This window comes from Salvelinus alpinus, chromosome 26 (assembly GCF_045679555.1).
Source record: "Salvelinus alpinus chromosome 26, SLU_Salpinus.1, whole genome shotgun sequence".
Taxonomy (NCBI): Eukaryota; Metazoa; Chordata; class Actinopteri; order Salmoniformes; family Salmonidae; genus Salvelinus; species Salvelinus alpinus.
Genome location: NC_092111.1, coordinates 28,267,208 through 28,291,914, shown reverse-complemented (window position 1 = coordinate 28,291,914; position 24,707 = coordinate 28,267,208). Strand labels below are relative to the sequence as shown.

Genomic DNA, 24,707 nt, shown 5'->3' with positions numbered 1-24,707 from the left:
GTACCTTCCAATACTTCTGCATCACTGAGCATGAAGACAGGTGATACCATCTCTACTTGGACGGGAGGGAGGTGGGGAGCTTCAGATGGTCTAAAGGGAGGGATATCTTGGAAAGAGAGAGGTATGGACGAATGGGATAGGAGAAAAGGAGAAGAGAACAAATGGAGTGTGGAGAGAGGTAGAGGCAGGGATATCAGACACACACATACACATATGCATGTATAGAGACACGCGCACAAGTACACACACACACACACACACACACACACACACACACACACACACACACACACACACACACACACGGTCTGCTGTGTACTGTCATTACCCTTGGGGTAAGACTTCCTCTTCTTGTAATGATTTCTAAATACAGCCTCATCGCCCTGGGACACAGCTAATTGCAAAACAGCTGGTGATGCTGATGCACACTGACACACACACACACACACACACACACACACACACACACACACACACACACACACACACACACACACACACACACACACACACACACACACACACACACACACACACACACACACACACACACACACACACACACACACACACACACACACACACACACACACACACACACACACACACACACAACACAATATAGAAAAGGCTAGGAAGTGATAGGGAGGAGAGAGTTTCCCCCGTAGAATAATTAAATGAGTAATTTAAAAGGATTTCTACGGTTTCCCCTGTCTCTCTCTCTCCCCTCTATCCCCCAAACCCTCTACCTTTTCATATTTTCCCACCCACCTCTATCCTCCTCTTCTCTCACCTCTACCCTTTTACCTTTTCTTCTCATCTCTCTATCCTTCATTATCTTCGCCCCTCTAATTTCCTCTCCTCATCTCTTCTCTCTTTTTCCCCTCTAACATGCTGTTTTCTCGTTCACCCTGGAGAAGAGAAACATACCATAAACAACAAAGACAACAGAATTACCTCCAGAGATATGTCGCTAACTAGGGCCAGCACCAAAACAACCAGCCCCGTGGGACTGTGTGTGCGTGTGCGTGCTAGTGTGGGTGGAGAGCAGTATTTCGTCACTCCACACTAAGTTAGACCCCCCCCCCCCTCGGGACAGCAGCCCAAGCCTCCTCATACCCGGACACTGCCAGGCCTCTTTTAATGGATAGAACACACAGCTCTCTCTCTCTCTCTCTCTCTCTCTCTCTCTCTCTCTCTCTCTCTCTCTCTCTCTCTCTCTCTCTCTCTCTCTCTCTCTCTCTCTCTCTCTCTCTCTCTCTCTCTCTCTCTCTCTCTCTCTCTCTCTCTCTCTCTCTCTCTCTCTCTCTCTCTCTCTCTCTCTCTCTCTCTCTCGCGTTCTATCTATCTCTCTAACACACACACACACACAGACATGTGTGTAAATAGTGACCCTTGCCCTGGTGTGGGATTATTCTCTGAAAGAGGTTCTTAGACAGGATGTGTGAAAACTCTCTCAGATCTGTCAGAACTGTCAGTGTGAGTATGTGTGTTGTATTTAGTAGTAGTATTAGTAGTATTCATTGGAATCCCCAATTGGCAGCGGCTTCTCTTCCTCGGGTTCAAACAGGAATCAAAACACAACAACTAAAATACATAATATACATAATACAGTAACATAACACTACATACACCTACATACGACTACATAACACTACATAACACTACATCAAATCCTGCCTCTGCCTGACGGTTCAGAAACATTATATGGCTCCTGCCTTATGAGCCGTTCTGGCTCGCACAAGCCAAGGACCATTCAAGGCCACTCACCTACATAATACAATAAAGAACACATTGTAAATTACAGCTGGTGATGCTTACAATACAAAATATAGCAACATGTCTTGGTGTCTCTTCACAGTCCCAGTTGTGCCGTAAGGTGCTCTTTTATTAGGTTTCTGAATCTGTTTTTATTGCTCGCTTGAGTTACCTGGGGTGGCAGAGAGTTCCATGTGGTCATGTCTCTATTTAATACTGTTGTTTCGCAGCCTCTGTTCTGGACCTGGGGACTGTGAAGAGACCTCTGGTTGTATGTCTTGTGTTGTACCAATGCAATCATGTAGTAACCAAAAAAGTGTTAAATAAATCAAATTATATTTTATATTTTAGGTTCTTCAAAGTAGCCACCCTTTGCCTTGATGACAGCTTTGCCCACTCTTGGCATTCTCTCAACTAGCTTCACATGGAATGCTTTTCCAACTGTCTTGAAGTCTTGTTGGCTGCCTTTCCTTCACTCTGTGGTGTCCGTTACTTGAACTCTGTGAATAATTTATTTGGGCTGGATTTTCTGAGGCTGGTAACTCTAATGAACATATCCTCTGCAGCAGAGGTAACTCTGGCTTTTCCTTTCCTGTGGCGGTTCTCATGAGAGCCAGTTTCATCATTGCACTTGATGGATTTTGCGACTGCACTTGAAGAAACTTTCAAAGTTCTTGAAAAGTTCCGGGTTGACTGACCATCATGTCTTAAAGTAATGATGCACTGTTGTTTCTCTTTGCTTATTTGAGCTGTTCTGGACTTGGTCTTTTACCGAAAAGGACTATCTTCTGTACACCACCCCTAACTTGTCACAACACAACTGATTGGCTCAAACGTTTTAAGAAGGAAATACATTCCACAAATATACATTTATTAACAAGGCACACTTGTTAATTGAAATGAATTCCAGGTGACTACCTCATGAAGCTGGTTGAGAGAATGCCAAGAGTGTGCAAATCTGTCATCAAGACAAAGGGTGTTTACTTTGAAGAATCTAAAAAATAAAATATATTTTGATTTGTTGAACACTTTTTTGGTTACTACATGATTCCATACGTGATATTTCATAGTTTTGATGTCTTCACTATTATTCTACAATGTAGACCATTTAAAAAATAAATAAAAACCCTGGAATGAGTAGGTGTGTCCAAACTTTTGACTGGTACTGTATATATATTTGTACGTGTATTTAACCCCATATTTTGGACTTCATACAGTCTCCATATATACTTCCATTAATTTTTAAATGTGTACCAGTGAACCATCAGATGAGTCCTGTGAGACCTGTAGGGGTCAAAACAACCGACATGTCTATATTCGACAGTCTCACCTTTGCACAGATTGGTCATATTAGTGTATAAGATAAACGGTTTGGACGCTACAGAAGTTGGCAGATGGGCAGTACAGACGTCCGATGAATGTCCTGACACTTGTGGAGGTCGTAGCAACATGGAGAACACCATCTTTTTCCTGAGAGTGTCATCTTTCCATAGAGGGGTCATAAGAGTTTTTGCAGGTCAAACCGTTCAGACGCTACAGACGATTTTGTGAGAAGACCGATTTTCGGAATCACCGCTCTGGCTCTGTCACCTTTCACCGCAGATGCAGAAGTGCGACATAGACGGATGTGGTGGATTGAGACGCATCCAATGCAAAGGAACATATCTCCAGTTTAAACAGACAGATTTTCATGGGATTATTTTATTATGCTACTTTGATTTCTGCGGGTGTGCGGACATAGACCTTATTCAAGTGGTTGGCAAAGGGTTTTGTTACAATTGTCTATAGCAACTTCCTACAAGAATAGGCTTTAGGTGAGGCAGATGAACCTATAGCCATATTCTTTTTACAGGAATATGACTCTGGACATTCAGAGCAACACCTCCTCCATTTGCATTTCTATCTGTCCTATATATTTTATGACCATGTATAGCTCCTACTGCATCATCAAAGGAATTATCTAAGTGTGTTTCAGAGATGGACAGAATATACATGTTTTCTGATGTTAGTAAGTTGTCAATTTCATGAACCTTCTTTCTCAGGGTATGTTAATATGGGAATGCTTTATTTTTTTTTCTGGGTTTCTTGTTAACGTTTAGTGCCATTCTGAGAGGCTGATTCGAGGTAGACATGTCAGTGACATTTACATTTGAGCCAATGGTACTGAGTGTGCTGCCCACAGCGGGCTTCTTCCTAAGGCAGACAGTTTCAGTGCAAACAGTGGAATTCAATTCCATGGGCATATGATTATTGCTGACAACACTCTCGGAGCTAACAGTTGAAGGAACATAATGTAGATTAGGTTTCTTATGTTGACTGCACTTATATACTATTTCGATGTTCTCTGTTTCTTTTAATGACAAGGAGGACTGGAGCGCTACCAAACCCAGACCGTCAGTCCCTAAAGCAGTTCACTAGGTTGATAGAGATTATCCTGGAAACCCTGCAGTTAAGGTGAATCCCATCTCAAGTCCCACAGCAAGTCAAAATTGTCACAAAATGAGTCCTGTCAATGCAAAGTTTCTTCAGGAACTGGTTTATGGCAGCAAGGCGGCTGTAACATTCTGAAGCCCTTCTATAGCACAGCAGGCGGGCAGAGAGGACTATTATCTTCCCTGTGCCAACAAGGCTGTTCAAGAGAGTGTTGTAGTCCTTCTTCCTTTCCTCAGATTGCCTAAAGCGAATCTAGTTAAAGCAAATTAGCGTGGTGATGGTGCCAATACTAGAGTAGTTGGCTAGAACTGTGGGCAGCAGGGAGTTGATATCTTGGACAATATCTTGGTGTTGATATCTTGTGGGTGACAGTGGACCTTGTTCGGTCCAAAGGCCGTAGGCACTCCAAAGACTCTCACCATCGAGCTGCCCATTATGATGGTGGTCGTGATGGAATCCAATGGGGAAGGAAGAGGGGGAACAGAACGAGACTGCCTCAGGCAGGGGGGAGAAGGTGTGCTTCGGTCCATGCCAGCCTGACTCACCGCACACACACTCTAACAGCAGATGGAATCCCTGCGGAGGTGGAGGAGGGCCCAACACTCTGCTTCCTTTTGTCAGCAACCGGCTGAGCCGTGGATGAGGGTGCCACTGGTCGACTGCTGTCGGTTGGTTTACTCCCAGGATCAGAGCTGACTCCCGGGGCCGGGAGGTCCGCCTCCAGCGGGGCAAAGCTGTTTAATATCTGGATCTGATCTTCTAGGATATATGGAGGCCAACCAGACTGCCTCCCTCCCGACCTCCTACGCCTTGCCAGAGTCCAGTCTCCATGGGCCGCGGAGTTGAGCTTACCATCTGTCCAATGGATTGGAGCAGGTCAGCACTGCTTGGCTCATCAACACCTTGGTTGAGCTAGCAGCCGGAGAATCTCTTCCCTAAGCTGCTTGATGATGATGCGTTTGTGACACACACACACACACATTGTGTGTGTGTGTGTGTGTGTGTGTGTGTGTGTGTGTGTGTGTGTGTGTGTGTGTGTGTGTGTGTGTGTGCATGCTATTGTTTTCAGTATTATGATTAATTGCTCTGTCCGTCATGTTACGCTGTCTGGCAAATATTCCCCCTAACGTTACAACAGATGAACACAAATGAGTCCCCTGGGGAGACGTTTCAGGGGGAAAGAATGTCCCTGTGACACTGATGGTGAAGGACATGCACGTGGCTCTCTCTTTCTCTCTCTCTTTCTCTCTACTAGGGTTTCAGTAGTGTTGACATTTCTACTTCATTCCAAATCAGAACCATAATTGCATGAATTTCCATCTTTCATCTATGCATCTCAGTGTCTCAGATACGTAATGGAGAACACTTCCACCTCTCTTTCATCTCACTCCCCTCTCAAGAACCAAAATGGCCCCTTTTCCAACCGCACTGCATATCCTCCCCTTTTATGCTTCTATGAGCTGTAAGGACGGATGCGAGGGGAACTGACTCCATTTTGTGTCTGAGACGTCTGCAAATGGAACCAGACAATTAAACAGTTTGAGATTTATATGATCATAATAATATATAATAATATAATATACACTGAACAAAAATATAAACTTAACATGAAATCAAAGATTTTATTGGGTTACATATAAGGAAATCAGTCAATTTAAATAAATGAATTATCTGTTGGTCACAGATACATAAAAAAAGTTAGGGGCTCAGAAAACCAGTCAGTATCTTGTATGACCACCATTTGCGTCATGCAGCGCAACACACAGGATGTTGATCAGGATGTTGATCAGGATGTTGATCAGGATGTTGATCAGGATGTTGATCAGGATATTGATCAGGATGTTGATCAGGATATTGATCAGGATGTTGATCAGGATATTGATCAGGATGTTGATCAGGATGTTGATCAGGATGTTGATCAGGATGTTGATCAGGATGTTGATCAGGATGTTGATCAGGATGTTGATCAGGATATTGATCAGGATGTTGATCAGGATGTTGATCAGGATGTTGATCAGGATGTTGATCAGGATGTTGATCAGGATGTTGACTGTGTGTGTGACAGAACTGCACATTTCAGAGTGGCCTTTTATTGTTCCCAGCACAAGATGCAGCTGTGTAATGATCATGCTGTTTAATCAGTTTCTTGATATGCCACACCTGTCAGGTGGATGAATTATTTTGGCAGAGGAGAAATGCTCACTAACAGGGATGTAAACAAATGTGTGCGCAAAGTTTGAGAGAAATAATATTTTTGTGCATGTAGAAAGTTTCTAGGATCGTTTATTTCAGCTCATGAAACATGGGACCAATATATTTTTGTTCAGTGTGTAATAACGTTCTGAGTCCTCAATACCATCAGAATAACATCAAATGAAAGTTGGCTGTCATCTCCCAACCCGTGGCGTCAGTTCTGGTACCACTTAAGGAGTGACAGTTTACACACTTTAAATCACTGGTGAGGTACAGCAGTAATGACGCTGCTCTAGTAAATCACTGAGTTAGCATGACAGGTTAGATAGCCACACACACACACACATACACACATACACACATACACACACACACACACACCCACACGTACACACACACTGAGTTAGTGTGACAAGCTAAATGGCTACTATGAGCTCAGGTTGTTTACAATTCAGTGGATAAAGCTGTCAAAGATTCACTGTCTATGATAGTGTAGTGTCCTCTAAATGTGCTGACTGAGTTTAAAAGCCTATCACGAACACTAACACTAACACTCACACACAAACATCATTAACACACACACACACGCATGGACATATATACATACGCACGCACGCACGCAAACACACACACACACACACACACACACACACACACACACACACACACACACACACACACACACACACACAGTACACAAGCAACACAATGGTACACTCCTATTGACACACACACACACACACACACACACACACACACACACACACACACACACACACACACACACACACACACACACACACACACACACACACACACACACACACCAAAACAAGGTGACCTCTAATGGTACTTTAGAGAACTGAAAGAACATTTGCTGTTATCAAAGAACATTCAGGCATAGTGAACGTTCTGAGACCTGGACCTGTCACTGTAATGTTCATGCTTTATTTGGATGGGTTTCTTTTCTGGTCTCTGTTCGGTTGCCACCCAAAATGAGCCAGAGTTAGAATACACAGCCCGAAACTAATCTCTCACACATACGCACACGCACGCACACACGCACACGCTCAGCAGGGCCCAGGTGAGCTGTAGAACTCCCCCAAACCCCATCTATTTTCTGCGTGCATCGATCACATGGACCCAGTGGTGCATAGAAAGCAGTGGACCAGAGGGAGATAGCCAAGTGTCTGTGTGCCATTCGGCAGGGTTGATTTAGTGGCCTTATAACGGTTCACTTGATACTCTGGAGGGTTAAAACTCCAAGTGTTCTGTCAAGGAAACAGTATGATGTGTCTCCATAATAAATTACTAACTCTGTCAAGTGAGGTATTGTGTGTGTGAACAGAGGGGACAGAGTGTTTGAGTGACATAGTTCCTTGAGTGACACACGCCCCTCACACACTCCCTAACTCCCCAGATCTAGAAACGAACATGGGGACGGTAGGGGCTCTGCTGAGGTGGGATGCCCCTCTTCCTTTATCTAGCACTCGTTCTTCACATACCCCTCTAGTCTCCTCCGTCTCCTCTATCATCCTCTCATCTGCACCACCTGATAGGCCAAATTCCAAAATCAACCCCTTGCCCATTATCTCCTATAGGACAGAGGGTCACTAAGGAGAGGACATGAGGAGAAGAGGCAATCAAAGGATCGGGATAAACTCCAGTGTATTGGATTCATTTTAGAGTGTGGGTGCTCTGGACATTGCTAACAAGCCACCACTTGTCTTCTCTCCAAAACTTAGCCCCTTTCCTCTAATTCCGAACCCTGCATTCCATTGCCTCTGTCCTCCTCTCATCTGGGAGAGGTAAGGAGTTTATTGGGAATTATGTTGTTAAAGTCGTACACATGGAACAATCCCAATTTATCCAGAGAATATTTGTTTCTTTCCAACTGCTGCGTTCTCAGAGCGCACCAAAAAAAGATGCTTTATGGTCACAGACACTGGATAGGTGCAGTAAAATGTGTTGTTTTACAGGGTCATCCATAGCTCTCAGGCAAATTATGGTTAAGTGCCTTGCTCAAGGGCACATCAACAGATTTTCCACCTTCTTGGCTCAAGTATTAAAACCAGCAACCTTTCGGTTACTGACTCAACGCTCTATCCGCTAGGCTACCTGCCACACTAGGATCGATGTGTGTGGGAGACATCACTTACTGGAACCGAGAACAAGAAGACATAAATATCGATCTCCTCCTCTCATCCACTCGAGCGCCATCAGGCAAATTACATTTACAGTGGTGGAATCCCAAAACAAATGTAGTTGGTTGTGAAAGACTGATTCAAAGGGGGTGTGGAGGATACGCGGAGGATGCACCTCAATATCCTTCGTGAGAGGAGTCTATCGAGGTCAGGAGGACACTCCTGTGTTTGCTTACAAATTGATACTCTTCTCGTCCAGTCAACCTCTTATCGGTTTCTGGGTCACAGAATAGAGGAGGATGGAATACAGAGGAGAGGACATATTTTTTCCTAATTGAGAATCTCACTAGGACTGCTTTCTCTGTTACAGACACACAAACACAAACACATGGTAACACTCTATCCGCTGCACTAAAATTGCAAAATGGCACCTCTAACCTCATGTTTAACTCTTGTGTGTTGTTCAGGTCTGTGGGACCTATTTTCAATGTTTACTCAAATAAAAATTATACAATGACTCATTGGCCTTGGCAAATTTTCTGTGAAGATTATGTAAAAGTAAAAGTTATAAAGTTATGTAAAATAACACATTTTCATTGAGTGCACACTGTGCACCCCCCTACACATGTATATTACATATGTGGTGTTCGAGTCCACTGGACCCGAGGGTAATAAAAATGTGGAAAAGTGTGTGTGTAGGTGAAAACAAGTAAAAACTAAACAAAAAGGTTTGCTGTGTGCCTTCACTGTCTTCCTCCTCCCTGGGCCTGCTGTTTCAACATAGCACCAAGAACCTGTCTTTCTCCCTGTCTGTCTGCCTGTCTCCCGCTTTTCTCACACTCGTTACCATTTGTATTGTGTGAAACTTCACAATGTCTTGCGGGAACCTGCACAATGTTATTTCGACACGTTATTTCGATACATTGTAAAAAATAATCTGTGTTTTCCCACATTCTACCCCAGCCAGATGTAAATTGGGGGAGGGACACAACAAATAAATATCTTTGCATGTGTGGCTCCTTACCACAATCAATCAGCATTGCAAAAGTCATCTCTGCTCAGAGGGTCTTAGAAATAATGTTTGTAGAGAGACAAGCTAGTGTGGAAGGAGCATCTTCCACTCTGGAAGATGAAGAATTTTCCGAATAATGAGGATCATGTCTCTGTCAATTCAGAGTCTGACAGTGAGTTGGAAGAAGAGGATGAGATAGACCCTCAGCCAACCCCAGGACCAGCCCGTCAGCAACCAGCTCACCAGCAGCCTACAGGAGAAATATGGATGTCAAAAAATTGTGAAATTGAACGGTCTTCTTGCCCAAGGAATGAGCAACCCTGCATGGATGCCAATGTGATGAGGATGCAACCAGGGCCAACACGTATGGTGGTTACTCATGTGCAGGACATAAAGTCTTCTTTTGAACTGTTCATCCCAGACACCATCCAGAAAATCATTCTGGACTGCACTCATTTGGAGGGAAGGCGTGATTTTGGAGAGAGATGAAAGGAGAAGGACCAAACTCATGTACATGCATACTTTGGGGTTCTTCTCCTTGCTGGTGTTTTCAGATCCAATGGGGAATCCACAGAATCCCTGGGATGCAGAAACAGGCAAGATAACTTTTACAGGCAACAATGTTATTTTCTTCTTCTTTTATTTCACTGTTATTTAACCAGGAATCCCAGTTGAGAACAAGTTCTCATTTACAACTGCGACCTGGCCAAGATAAAGCAAAGCAGTGCAACAAAAACAACGACACAGACTTACACATGGGAGAAACAAGCATACAGTCAATAACACAATAGAAAAAAAGAATATATACAGTGTATGCAAATGGCATGAGGAGGTTAGGCAATAAATAGGCCATAGTGGCGAAGTAATTACAATTTAGCAAATTAACACTAGAGTGATAGATGTGCAGATGATGATGTGCAAGTAGAATTACTGGTGTGCAAAGGAGCAAAAAGTAAATAAAAACAATATGGGGATGAGGTAGGTAGATTGGATGGGCTATTTACAGATGGGCTGTGTACAGCTGCAGCGATCGGTTAGCCGCTCAGATAGCTGATGTTTAAAGTTAGTGAGGGAGATATATGTCTCCAACTTCAGTGATTTTTGCAATTCGCTCCAGTCATTGGCAGCAGAGAACTGGAAGGGAAGGCAGCCAAAGGAGGTGTTGGCTTTGGGGATGACCAGTGAGATATACCTGCTGGAGCGTGTGCTACGGGTGGGAATTGTTATCGTGACCAGTGAGCTGAGATAAGGCAGAGCTTTACCTAGCAAAGATGACCTGGAGCCAGTGGGTCTGGCGACGAATATGTAGCGAGGGCCAGCAGACTCCCCCTGTAGAACTTCCACATTATTTCCAGGATTATCCGCTTCGATAACCGAGACACCAGACCAGCTTGGATGCAGAGAGATAAGCTAGCTGCAATCAGGTCAGTGTGGAACAAGTGGATGGACTGCCTTCCCCTGTTTTACAACCATGGGCCCAACGTTACTGTTGATGAGCAGCTTATGCCATTTAGGGGCCGCTGCCCCTTCAGACAGTACATACCGTCTAAACCTGCAAAATATGGAATCAAGATCTGGGCTGCCTGTGATGCTACTTCATCATATGCGTGGAACTTGCAAGTGTATACGGGGAAGCCAGACGGAGGAGCCCCTGAGAGTCCTGGACGTGACACAGGGACTCCGTCGCCACAACATCACATGAATTAACTTTTTTACTTCGCACAAGCTGGGACAGGAGCTTCTCAAGAGGAAGCTGACGATGGTAGGAACAGTACAGAAAAACAAGCCAGAGCCCCCACCTCAGCTGTTGAAGACACGGAACAGGCCTATTAATTCCTGTAAGTTTGTATTCACGGCCGACACGTCCCTAGTGTCCTACGTGCCAAAGAAAGGCAAAAATGTGGTACACATGAGTACGCTGCATAGGGATGGGAGAATCTGTGACCAGGAACATAAAAAAACAGAAATCATAATGGATTACAACGCCACAAAAGGAGGGGTGAACAATTTAGCCAAGCTGGTGACTGGCTACAGCTGCAAAGGAAGAACCCTACGCTGGCCACTTGAAAATTCTTCACCATCTTGGACATCTCAGCATACAACACGTTTCTTATCTGGATGGCATTGAACCCAGATTGGAACAGATGGAAGCTCCAGAGGAGACATCTCTTTCTCAAGGAGCTGGGTAAGGCATTGGTAAAACCTCAAATCTAGAGGTGGCAACATATCCCAAGGACCCCAGCTTCTGCAGCCATCATGAGGAAGATTCAGGAGGAGGATGCTGGTTCCCCATCCCCCCATCCGCCCGACCCACAGAACCAACAACTCCAATAAAGGAAGTAAGCATGAGTGATGTTGTTGCATGTGTGTGTGTCTGACTCTCCTACCTTGGCCTGCTGTAACTATATATCTGAGCGAGTGAGATGTTAGTAAAATTCCTGAACTAAGCTTTTAATCATTCTAGATTGCAGCCGGTAGCAACAAAAAGAAGTGCTGCGATGTGTGTGGACCCAAGAAGGACAGGAACACACAGTACACATGCATCAAGTGGAAGAAATACATTTGCAACACACACAGTAAAACTCTGTCCCTCATGTGGTGTGTGGACCGGCCTTAATGTGTGTTCAATGGGGCTCATTTATCATTTCCATAAAATATTGTACGGAAAATTTGTCCTTCCAATTTGTTCAGATCAAAGCAATAAACATCAATAGTGATGAAAACAAACCTTGTTTCGTTTATATTTGTTCAAGGTAAACATGATTTATTCCACCCATCTTGATTATAATAGATTTTTGTTTACAAAAATCACATTTTATCCCAAAAAAACGAATAGCACTTTTGTTGATAAATGTGATCTAGCAGAGGTAAATGACAAATATTAACTATGTATGCTGTCTATATTTCTTGGAATTGATATAAGTCAACATCTAAGTATTAAGTGTTTTTACGGAAAATTTTATGGCCTTATTGTTTTAAAAACTCAATAATCTTGTGGGTCCCTCAGACCCACGGACGTTGGGTGAATAACAAAACCATGAACACGACACAAGGGTTAAAGCTGCTCTGGAAAGACAGACCTGAAACGCATCACAGACTCTGTGGACTTCCGCTTCTGGACGTCAACAAGGTGACACTGCATCTTAACTCCTCCTCCACATTTACTGGATTGGTTCGACAGTGCAGAAGAGAACCTCCCCCGACAGTTTGTTATTTTCTTTCTCCACTCAGGCATTTATTTTTATGCCTGCTACATTTGGTTACAGGAACTTAAAGAAACATTGTGCCAATGAAACCAGGATGGATGGAGACAGTCACAGAACACTAGAGTGCTATAAACAGCAAAACACATTAAAAAATACCATTGATTCCAGCAATGCTATTGTAGCCAGCTCCACTGACTTACAATCTGTTTTAAAGCCTAAACTCCCCATAGTCATGAATATGAGAGTGTCTTTGTATCAGTGCTAACCCCTATCAGAGCTGCTGTAAGGCCCAGCCCCAACACAGCACATACACACCGACACAGGTCCATAGACTGAACAAAAATATAAACGCAACATGTAAAGTGTTGGTCCCATGTTTCATGAGCTGAAATAAAAGATCACAGAAATGTTCCATATGCACAAAAAGCTTGTTTCTCTAACATGTTGTTTACATCTCTGTTAGTGAGCATTTCTCCTTTCTCCTTCACCAAGATAATCCATCCACCTGACAGGTGTGGTATATCAAGAAGCTGATTAAACAGCATGATCATTACACAGGTGCACCTTGTGCTGGGGACAATAAAAGGCCACTTTAAAATGAGAAATTTCATCACAAAGCACAATGCCACAGATGTCTCAAGTTTTGAGGGAGTGTGTAATTTGCATGCTGACTGCAGGAATGCCCACCAGAGTTGTTGCCAGAGAATGGAATGTTCATTTATCTACAATAAGCCGCCTCCAATGCGTTTTAGATAATTTGGCAGTATGTCCAACCTCACAACCGCAGATTTCCCAGACCAGGACCTCCACATCCAGCTTCTTCACCTGCAGGATTGTTTGAGACCAGCCACCCGGACAGTTGATGAGACTGAGGAGTATTTCTATCTGTAATAAAGCCCTTTTGTGAGGAATTTTGATTGGCTGGGCCTGGCTCCCCAGTGGTTGGGCCTGGCTACCAAGTGGGTGGGCCTATGCCCTCCCAATACCACCCATAGCTGCACCCCTGCCCTGTCATGTGAAATCCATAGATTAGGGCTTAATTTATTCATTTCAATTGACTTATTTCCTTTTATGAACTGTAACTCAGTAAAATATTTGAAATTGTTGCATGTTGCGTTTATATTTTTGTTCAGTATACATCCATAGAAGATATAGGATATATAGTGTGTGTGTGTGTGTGTGTGTGTGTGTACAGTATGTGTGTGTGTGTCAGAGTACTAGTCTAGTATAAAGGGGCTCAATGCTGAGCCCAGTCAGAGAGAAGGAGAGCTCATGAGACTCAAATACTAACCCTGTCACCACAGAAACCTTAAGCAAACAGGCTTTCTACTAGGAGTCATTCACCACCCAATACCCGATCCCTTCCTCTCCCTTCATCTATCCCTCTATAGCCTTTCTCGCTCTCTCTCCATCCCTCTTTCTATCTCGACACACACAATACCTCATACCTTCATCTCGGTCCCTTTCTCTTTACTCATCTCTCCCTTTCTCTCTCTCCCTCACTTTTTATCGATCTATTTTTCTCACACACTCTTCTTTCTTTCTTCTTCAGTCCATCTCTCCCTTTCAATTGAATCTACCCCTCTCTCTCTCTCAATTTCTCTCTCAAATTCAAATTCTCCAGCACTGTCTTTCATCCTTCTCTCTTTCGCTCTTCCTGTCTTGTCATCTGAGGAACTGTTCTACCCTGACAGATTATATGTCGCTGTACAGGAAATGAAGATTGAAAACTTCCTAAAATAGCCCTTTACACTCATACTCATATATGGGTTGAAAATGGCAGATTTGGGCCTAAATTGGAACACAGGAGCTGTACAGTAACATGCTATAAATAATGTCAGAGCTCAGGCTCTGTGCTTCACATTGCTGTATGTGTTTTGACTGACAGCTGTTCTGAACCCAAGAGCACCTAACTTGCCCCCATCCTTCCTGCTAATTGGGCAACTTTTGAAACTGTTTTGTTGTCTGAATGAGGGAAATGCTGCATAAAAAAATCCTGTAATATACAGTGTCAAAGTTTATGATCACTATGTTTAATGTATAGTTACAACATGACATGGGGTCATACACTGGGTTGTTCTGAAGAGAATGAATCCATGTTTGTTTATTGGCCCAAATCTGCCATTTTCAACCCATATATGAGTATGAGTGTAAAGGGCTATTTTAGGAAGTTTGCACTTCCTAAGGCTTCCACTAGATGTCAACAGTCTTTAGAACCTTGATGCTTCTACTGTGAAGTGGGGGCGAATGAGAGGGGATTGAGTCAGAGGTCTACCAGAGAGCCACGAGCTAGTGATAGTTAGCTTGCGTTCTATTGCAATCCTACAAACAAAGGAATTTTCCGGTTGGAACATTATTGAAGTATTATGTTAAAAACATCCTAAAGATTGATTCAATACATCGTTTGACATGTTTCTACGGACTGTAACGGAGCTTTTTGACTTTTCGTCTGAACCTAGTGATCGCGCCTCATGAATTTTGCTTACTGGACTAAACGCGCGAACAAAAAGGAGGTATTTGGACATAAATGATGGACATTATCGAACAAAACAAACATTTATTGTGGAACTGGGATTCCTGGGAGTGCATTCTGAGGAAGATCATCAAAGGTAAGTGAATATTAATAATGCTATTTCTGACTTCTGTTGACTACACAACATGGCGGATATCTGTTTGGGTTGTTTGTGCTCTGAGCACTGTACTCAGCTATTGCATGGTGTGCTTTTTCCATAAAGTTTTTTTGAAATCTAACACAGCGGTTGCATTAAGGAGAAGTGCATCTAAAATGCCATGCATAACAGTTGTATCTTTTAGCAATGTTTATTATGAGTATTTCTGTAAATTGATGTGGCTCTCTGCAAAATCACCGGATGTTTTGGAACTACTGAACATAACGCGCCAATGTAAACTCAGATTTTGGGATATAAATATGAACTATACCGAACAAAACATACATGTATTGTGTAACATGAAGTCCTATGAGTTTCCTCTGATGAAGATCATCAAAGGTTAGTGATTAATTTGATCTCTATTTCTGCTTTTTGTGACTCCTCTCTTTGGCTGGAAAAATGGCTGTGTTTTTCTGTGACTTGGCTCAGACCTAACATAATCGTTTGGTGTGCTTTCGTCGTAAAGCCTTTTTAAAATCGGACACTGTGGCTGGATTTACAACAAGTGTATCTTTAAAATGGTGTAAAATACTTGTATGTTTGAGGAATTTTAATTATGGGATTTCTGTTGTTTTGAATTTGGCGCCATGCAGTTTCACTGGCTGTTGACGAGGTGGGACGCTACCGTCCCACATACCCTAGTGAGGTTAACAGTGTGCTGGCGCTGTTTTGTTGTTTTGTTGCCTGTCTGTTTCGTATTAAATGTCAACTCCCTGTACCTGCTTCTCATCTCCAGCGTCGGTCCTTACAGGTATAATAAATAATATGTAAACTCCCTCCAACCCATGCATCCACTAATCCAATGCTTTCCAATTTGTTGGGAAGTGGTGCACAGTTCACAGAAAGAAGATAGTATTGGGACACTCCCCTGACAGAAGTGGTGCACAGTTCACAGAAAGAAGATAGTATTGGGACACTCCCCTGACAGAAGTGGTGCACAGTTCACAGAAAGAAGATGGTATTGGGACACACCCCTGACAGAAGTGGTGCACAGTTCACAGAAAGAAGATAGTATTGGGACACTCCCCTGACAGAAGTGGTGCACAGTTCACAGAAAGAAGATGGTATTGGGACACTCCCCTGACAGAAGTGGTGCACAGTTCACAGAAAGAAGATAGTATTGGGACACTCCCCTGACAGAAGTGGTGCACAGTTCACAGAAAGAAGATAGTATTGGGACACTCCCCTGACAGAAGTGGTGCACAGTTCACAGAAAGAAGATAGTATTGGAACACTCCCCTGACAGAAGTGGTGCACAGTTCACAGAAAGAAGATAGTATTGGGACACTCCCCTGGATTCTCTCGTATTGAATCCCCCGCATTGCTCCACAAAGAAACAAGACATAAAGTGTCCAATAAAATCAATATATTTTAATTTCATGTCATATTTAATATTTCATGCATAAACACTAACAGACTGAACCTGTCCTATTGTATCCTTTATTTCCTCTCATGTTTTCTTCTTCCTCTCCATCTGTGGTGGTTTCCCTCTACCTTGGCCTCAGGTAAGGAACGAGGAAGGAGGGCCAAACTACTATTGGCCCAGATAATTGCCTCTTTACCATCTCCACCCTTCCCCACGAGAGAGAGAGAGAGCGAGAGAGAGAGAGAGAGAGAGAGAGAGAGAGAGAGAGAGAGAGAGAGAGAGAGAGAGAGAGAGAGAGAGAGAGAGAGAGAGAGAGAGAGAGAGAGAGAGAGAGAGAGAGAGAGAGAGAGAGAGAGAGAGAGAGAGAGAGAGAGAGAGAGAGAGAGAGAGAGAGAGAGAGAACTGAAAGGGGTGAGCGAGAGAGAACTGAAAGGGGTGAGCGAGAGAGAACTGAAAGGGGTGAGCGAGAGAGGGGGATGTGGGGGATAAGAAGGGTGAAACATCTGTTGTCATCCTCTATTTCCCATTTCAGTTTTTCTATCATTTCTTATTCCCCATCTGGCTAACAAGGGAAAGCAATCACAGCCTACAGAACAAACTCCCTGTGACATGAGACCAAATTAACAAGAGAGGGATGTGAGTGTGAGAGAGAGAGAGAGAAGAGAAGAGAAGAGAAGAGAAGAGAAGAGAAGAGAAGAGAAGAGGCAAGAGCACTAATGAGGGAATGATATATGGAGAGAATAAGAGAGGGAGGGAGGAATGGATGGCAATAAAGTGAGAGAGATGATTCGAGTGAATCTGGACTGTCAACTTGCTCGTGGAGAGAGCAGGTCGTAATTTAATTATTTCCTCTTTAAATGATGAATTATTTCCTATTTAAATGATCACGTCATCCAACCAACCAATCCCTCTTGGGGTTTTCCCCCTTTCCCTCGGTCCCCCGCCTCTTCCACTCTTCCTATTCTTCTTCCTTAGCACCACCTCATCAGTCCATCATCATCTCTCACTATCTCTCGTCCTGTATCTTATCACTATGTTTACCCCTTACCACTTGTTTCTCTGCCCCCTCACCCCAGTGTGTGTTCGTGTGTTCCAGAGTGTGTATGTGTGTTCCAGAGTGTGTATGTGTGTTCCAGAGTGTATATGTGTGTTCCAGAGTGTATATGTGTGTTCCAGAGTGTATATGTGTGTTCCAGAGTGTATATGTGTGTTCCAGAGTGTGTATGTGTGTTCCAGAGTGTGTGTGTATTCCAGAGTGTATATGTGTGTTCCAGAGTGTGTGTGTATTCCAGAGTGTGTATGTGTGTTCCAGAGTGTGTGTGTATTCCAGAGTGTATATGTGTGTTCCAGAGTGTGTATGTGTGTTCCAGAGTGTGTGTGTGTTCCAGAGTGTGTGTGTATTCCAGAGTGTATGTGTGTTCCAGAGTGTATATGTGTATTCCAGAGTGTGTGTGTGTATTCCAGAGTGTATATGTGTGTTCCAGAGTGTATATGTGTGTTCCAGAGTGTGTATGTGTGTTCCAGAGTGTGTATGTGTGTTCCAGAGTGTGTATGTGTGTTCCAGAGTGTGTGTGTATTCCAGAGTGTGTATGTGTATTCCAGAGTGTGTATGTGTATTCCAGAGTGTGTATGTGTGTTCCAGAGTGTGTGTGTATTCCAGAGTGTATATGTGTGTTCCAGAGTGTGTATGTGTGTTCCAGAGTGTGTGTGTATTCCAGAGTGTGTGTGTGTTCCAGAGTGTGTGTGTGTGTGGTCCAGAGTGTATATGTGTGTTACAGCGTGTGTATGTATGTTCCAGAGTGTGTATGTATGTTCCAGAGTGTGTGTGCATTCCAGAGTGTGTATGTGTGTTCCAGAGTGTGTATGTGTGTTCCAGAGTGTGTGTGTGTATTCCAGAGTGTGTGTTTCAGAGTGTGTGTGTTCCATAGTGTGTGTTTGTGTGTTCCAGAGTGTGTATGTGTATTCCAGAGTGTGTATGTATGTTCCAGAGTGTGTGTGCATTCCAGAGTGTGTATGTGTGTTCCAGAGTGTGTATGTGTGTTCCAGAGTGTGTATGTGTTTTCCAGAGTGTGTATGTGTGTTCCAGAGTGTGTATGTGTGTTCCAGAGTGTGTATGTATGTTCCAGAGTGTGTGTGCATTCCAGAGTGTGTATGTGTGTTCCAGAGTGTGTATGTGTGTTCCAGAGTGTGTATGTGTGTTCCAGAGTGTGTATGTATGTTCCAGAGTGTGTGTGCATTCCAGAGTGTGTATGTGTGTTCCAGAGTGTGTATGTGTGTTCCAGAGTGTGTATGTGTGTTCCAGAGTGTGTATGTATGTTCCAGAGTGTGTGTGCATTCCAGAGTGTGTATGTGTGTTCCAGAGTGTGTATGTATGTTCCAGAGTGTGTGTGCATTCCAGAGTGTGTATGTGTGTTCCAGAGTGTGTATGTGTATTCCAGAGTGTGTGTGTGTATTCCAGAGTGTGTGTGTGTGTTCCAGAGTGTGTATGTGTATTCCAGAGTGTGTGTGTGTATTCCAGAGTGTGTATGTGTATTCCAGAGTGTGTATGTGTGTTCCATCATCAGTGTGTGTTGGTGCAGACAGAGAGACTTCCTACAAGGCCTACATTCATCAGTGTATGTTGGTGCAGACAGAGAGACTTCCTACAAGGCCTACATTCATCAGTGTGTGTTGGTGCAGACAGATAGACTTCCTACAAGGCCTACATTCATCAGTGTGTGTTGGTGCAGACAGATATACTTCCTACAAGGCCTACATTCATCAGTGTGTGTTGGTGCAGACAGAGAGACTTCCTACACGGCCTACATTCATCAGTGTGTGTTGGTGCAGACAGAGAGACTTCCTACAAGGCCTACATTCATCAGTGTGTGTTGGTGCAGACAGAGAGACTTCCTACAAGGCCTACATTCATCAGTGTGTGTTGGTGCAGACAGAGAGACTTCCTACAAGGCCTACATTCATCAGTGTGTGTTGGTGCAGACAGAGAGACTTCCTACAAGGCCTACATTCATCAGTGTGTGTTGGTGCAGACAGAGAGACTTCCTACAAGGCCTACATTCATCAGTGTGTGTTGGTGCAGACAGATAGACTTCCTACAAGGCCTACATTCATCAGTCTGTGTTGGTGCAGACAGAGAGACTTCCTACAATGCCTACATTCATCAGTCTGTGTTGGTGCAGACAGAGAGACTTCCTACAAGGCCTACATTCATCAGTGTATGTTGGTGCAGACAGAGAGACTTCCTAAAAGGCCTACATTCATCAGTGTGTGTTGGTGCAGACAGAGAGACTTCCTACAAGGCCTACATTCATCAGTGTGTGTTGGTGCAGACAGAGAGACTTCCTACAAGGCCTACATTCATCAGTGTATGTTGGTGCAGACAGAGAGACTTCCTACAAGGCCTACATTCATCAGTGTGTGTTGGTGCAGACAGATAGACTTCCTACAAGGCCTACATTCATCAGTGTGTGTTGGTGCAGACAGATATACTTCCTACAAGGCCTACATTCATCAGTGTGTGTTGGTGCAGACAGAGAGACTTCCTACAAGGCCTACATTCATCAGTGTGTGTTGGTGCAGACAGAGAGACTTCCTACAAGGCCTACATTCATCAGTGTGTGTTGGTGCAGACAGAGAGACTTCCTACAAGGCCTACATTCATCAGTGTGTGTTGGTGCAGACAGATAGACTTCCTACAAGGCCTACATTCATCAGTCTGTGTTGGTGCAGACAGAGAGACTTCCTACAATGCCTACATTCATCAGTCTGTGTTGGTGCAGACAGAGAGACTTCCTACAAGGCCTACATTCATCAGTGTGTGTTGGTGCAGACAGAGAGACTTCCTACAAGGCCTACATTCATCAGTGTGTGTTGGTGCAGACAGAGAGACTTCCTACAAGGCCTACATTCATCAGTGTGTGTTGGTGCAGACAGATAGACTTCCTACAAGGCCTACATTCATCAGTGTGTGTTGGTGCAGACAGAGAGACTTCCTACAAGGCCTACATTCATCAGTGTGTGTTGGTGCAGACAGAGAGACTTCCTACAAGGCCTACATTCATCAGTGTGTGTTGGTGCAGACAGAGAGACTTCCTACAAGGCCTACATTCATCAGTGTGTGTTGGTGCAGACAGAGAGACTTCCTACAAGGCCTACATTCATCAGTGTGTGTTGGTGCAGACAGATAGACTTCCTACAAGGCCTACATTCATCAGTGTGTGTTGGTGCAGACAGATAGACTTCCTACAAGGCCTACATTCATCAGTGTGTGTTGGTGCAGACAGAGATACTTTCTACAAGGCCTACATTCATCAGTGTGTGTTGGTGCAGACAGAGAGACTTCCTACAAGGTCCTACATTCATCAGTGCGTGTTGGTGCAGACAGAGAGACTTCCTACAAGGCCTACATTCATCAGTGTGTGTTGGTGCAGACAGAGAGACTTCCTACAAGGCCTACATTCATCAGTCTGTGTTGGTGCAGACAGATAGACTTCCTACAAGGTCTACATTCATCAGTGTGTGTTGGTGCAGACAGAGAACTTCCTACAAGGTCTACATTCATCAGTGTGTGTTGGTGCAGACAGAGAGACTACCTACAAGGCCTACATTCATCAGTGTGTGTTGGTGCAGACAGATAGACTTCCTACAAGGTCTACATTCATCAGTGTGTGTTGGTGCAGACAGAGAGACTTCCTACAAGGCCTACATTCATCAGTGTGTGTTGGTGCAGACAGATAGACTTCCTACAAGGCCTACATTCATCAGTCTGTGTTGGTGCAGACAGAGAGACTTCCTACAAGGCCTACATTCATCAGTGTGTGTTGGTGCAGACAGATAGACTTCCTACAAGGCCTACATTCATCAGTGTGTGTTGGTGCAGACAGAGAGACTTCCTACAAGGCCTACATTCATCAGTGTGTGTTGGTGCAGACAGATAGACTTCCTACAAGGCCTACATTCATCAGTGTGTGTTGGTGCAGACAGATAGACTTCCTACAAGGCCTACATTCATCAGTGTGTGTTGGTGCAGACAGAGAGACTTCCTACAAGGCCTACATTCATCAGTGTGTGTTGGTGCAGACAGATAGACTTCCTACAAGGCCTACATTCATCAGTGTGTGTTGGTGCAGACAGAGACACCCTACATTCCAGGCAGTCTTGTTTTCAAATAAACATTATGTGTACATACAGCTCAGCAAAATCAGTAGAATAGCTGCACAGAGAAAAATATATAAGCAGCATTTTGTTTTACATTTGTTTGTGTCTGTATGTGTGTGTGTGTCTGCCTCTGTCTCTGTATGTGTTTACCAGCATCACACTTCCCCAAGGGCTCACTGTCTTGAAGCCCAATTTACAGTTTTTGCGACAAACCTGCTTCTCTGAGGTAACGTCACGGAACGCACATACACGCTCTCACAAAATAATGCACACTACTAAGCATTGGTACTTCACAGGGTTGGGTAAAATAGTGATGAGTCTGTACACGAACACACACACACACACACACACACACACACACACACACACACACACACACACACACACACACACACACACACACACACACACACACACACACACACACACACACACACACACACACACACACACACACACACATGAAAACATTGTCTTCCAGAGTTGTGAGGAATGTTCATTCACTACATTAGAACAGCCACTGTGAAAGACAGCCTTGAGCTAGAGGGATATTCGATTGGCTCTGGAGTCCTGTGACACTGATTCTGTCACTGACACTGTCTTGGGTCAGATAGGATCACCACTTTATTTTAAAAATGTGAAATGTCAGAATAATAGTAGAGAGAATTATTTATTTCAGTTTTTATTTCTTTCATCAAATTCCCAGTGGGTCAGAAGTTTACATACACTCAATTAGTAGTTGGTAGCATTGCCTTTAAATTGTTTCACTTGGGTAAAACATTTTGGGTTGGCTACCACAAGCTTCCCACAATAAGTTGGGTGAATTTTGGCCCATTCCTCCTGACAGAGCTGGTGTAACTGAGTCAGGTTTGTAGGCCTCCTTGCTCGCACATGCTATTTCAGTTCTGCCCAAACATTTTCTATAAGATTGAGGTCAGTGCTTTGTGATGGCCACTCCAATACCTTGACTTTGTTGTCCTTAAGCCATTTTGCCACAACTTTGGAAGTATGCTTGGGGTCATTGTCCATTTGGAAGACCCATTTGCGACCAAGCTTTAACTTCCTGACTGATGTCTTGAGATGTTGCTTCAATATATCCACATAATTTTCCTTTCTCATGACGCCATCTATTTTGTGAAGTGCACCAGTCCCTCTTGCAGCAAAGCACCCCCACAACATAGTGCTGCCACACCCGTGCTTCACGGTTGGGAGGGTGTTCTTCGGCTTGCAAGCATCCCCCTTTTTCCTCCAAACATAACGATGGTCATTATGGACAAACAGTTCTATTTTTGTTTCATCAGACCAGAGGACATTTCTCCCAAAAATACAATCTTTGTCCCCATGTGCAGTTGCAAACCGTAGTCTGGCTTTTTTATGACGGTTTTGGAGCAGTGGCCTTTCAGTTTATGTCGATATAGGACTTGTTTTACTGTGAATATAGATACTTTTGTATCTGTTTCCTCCAGCATCTTCACAAGGTCCTTTGCTGTTGTTTTGGGATTGATTTGCACTTTTTGCAGTACGTTCAAGTACGTTCATCTCTAGGAGACAGAACGCGTCTCCTTCCTGAGGAATTGCTCGGCGTACACATCACTGACAATCTGAAATGGTCCACCCACACAAACAGTGTGATGAAGAAGGCGAAACAGCGCCTCTTCAACCTCAGGAGGTTATATTTTATATTTGAGATTCTTCAAAGTAGCCACCCTTTGCCTTGATGACAGCTTTGCATACTCTTGGCATTCTCTCAACCAGCTTCATGAGGTAGTCACCTGGAATGCATTTCAATTAACAGTTGCGCCTTGTTAAAAGTAAATTTGTGGAATTTCTTTCCTTCTTAATGCGTTTGAGTCAATCAGTTGTGTTGTGATAAGGTAGGGGTGGTATACAGAAGATAGCCACATTTGGTAAAAGACCAAGTCCATATTATGGCAATAACAGCTCAGATAAGCAAAGAACAACAACATGAAGGTCAGTCAATCCTCTGAAATCGCTGCACAAATAAATGGTTCACCGAATTCAAGTAACAGACGCATCTCAACATCAACTGTTCAGAGGAGACTGCGTGAATCAGGCCTTCATGGTCGAACTCCAACAAGAAACCACTACCAAAGGACACCAAAAAGAAGAAGAGACTTGCTTGGGCCAAAGAAACACGAGCATGGACATTATACCAGTGGAGTACAATATATGCAATTTTTGGTTCCAACCGCTGTGTCATTGTGAGACACAGTGTCGGTGAACGGATGATCTACGCATGTGTGGTTCCCACCGTGAAGCATGGAGGAGAAGGTGTGATGGTGTTGGGGTACTTTGCTGGTGACACTGTCAGTGATTTATTTAAAATTCAAGGCACACTTAACCAGCATGACTACAACAGCATTCTGCAGCGATACGCCATCCCATCTGGTTTGCGCTTAGTGCGACTATCATTTGTTTTTCAACAGCACAATGACCCAAAACACACATACAGGCTGTGTACGGGCCATTTGACCAAATAGAGGGATGGAGCACTGCATCAGATGACCTGGCCTCCACAACCACCCGACCTCAACCCATATTGAGATGGTTAGGGCTGAGTTGGACCTCAGAGTGAAGGAAAAGCAGCCAACAAGCGCTCAGCATTTGTAGGAACTCCTTCAAGACTGTTGGAAAAGCATCCCAGGTGAAGCTGGTTGAGAGAATGCCAAGAGTGTGCAAAGCTGTCATCAAGGCACAGGGTGGCTACTTTGAATAATCTCAAATATAAAGTCTATTTTGATATGTTAA

The 24,707-nt window shown here is 43.8% G+C and overlaps 1 protein-coding gene across 2 annotated transcripts in view; it reads right to left on the bottom strand.

Annotated features, from left to right (window-relative positions):
* Positions 1-24,707, bottom strand: part of adgrb2 (adhesion G protein-coupled receptor B2) — a 511,200-nt gene that overhangs the window by 300,925 nt on the left and 185,568 nt on the right. The window lies entirely within an intron of this gene.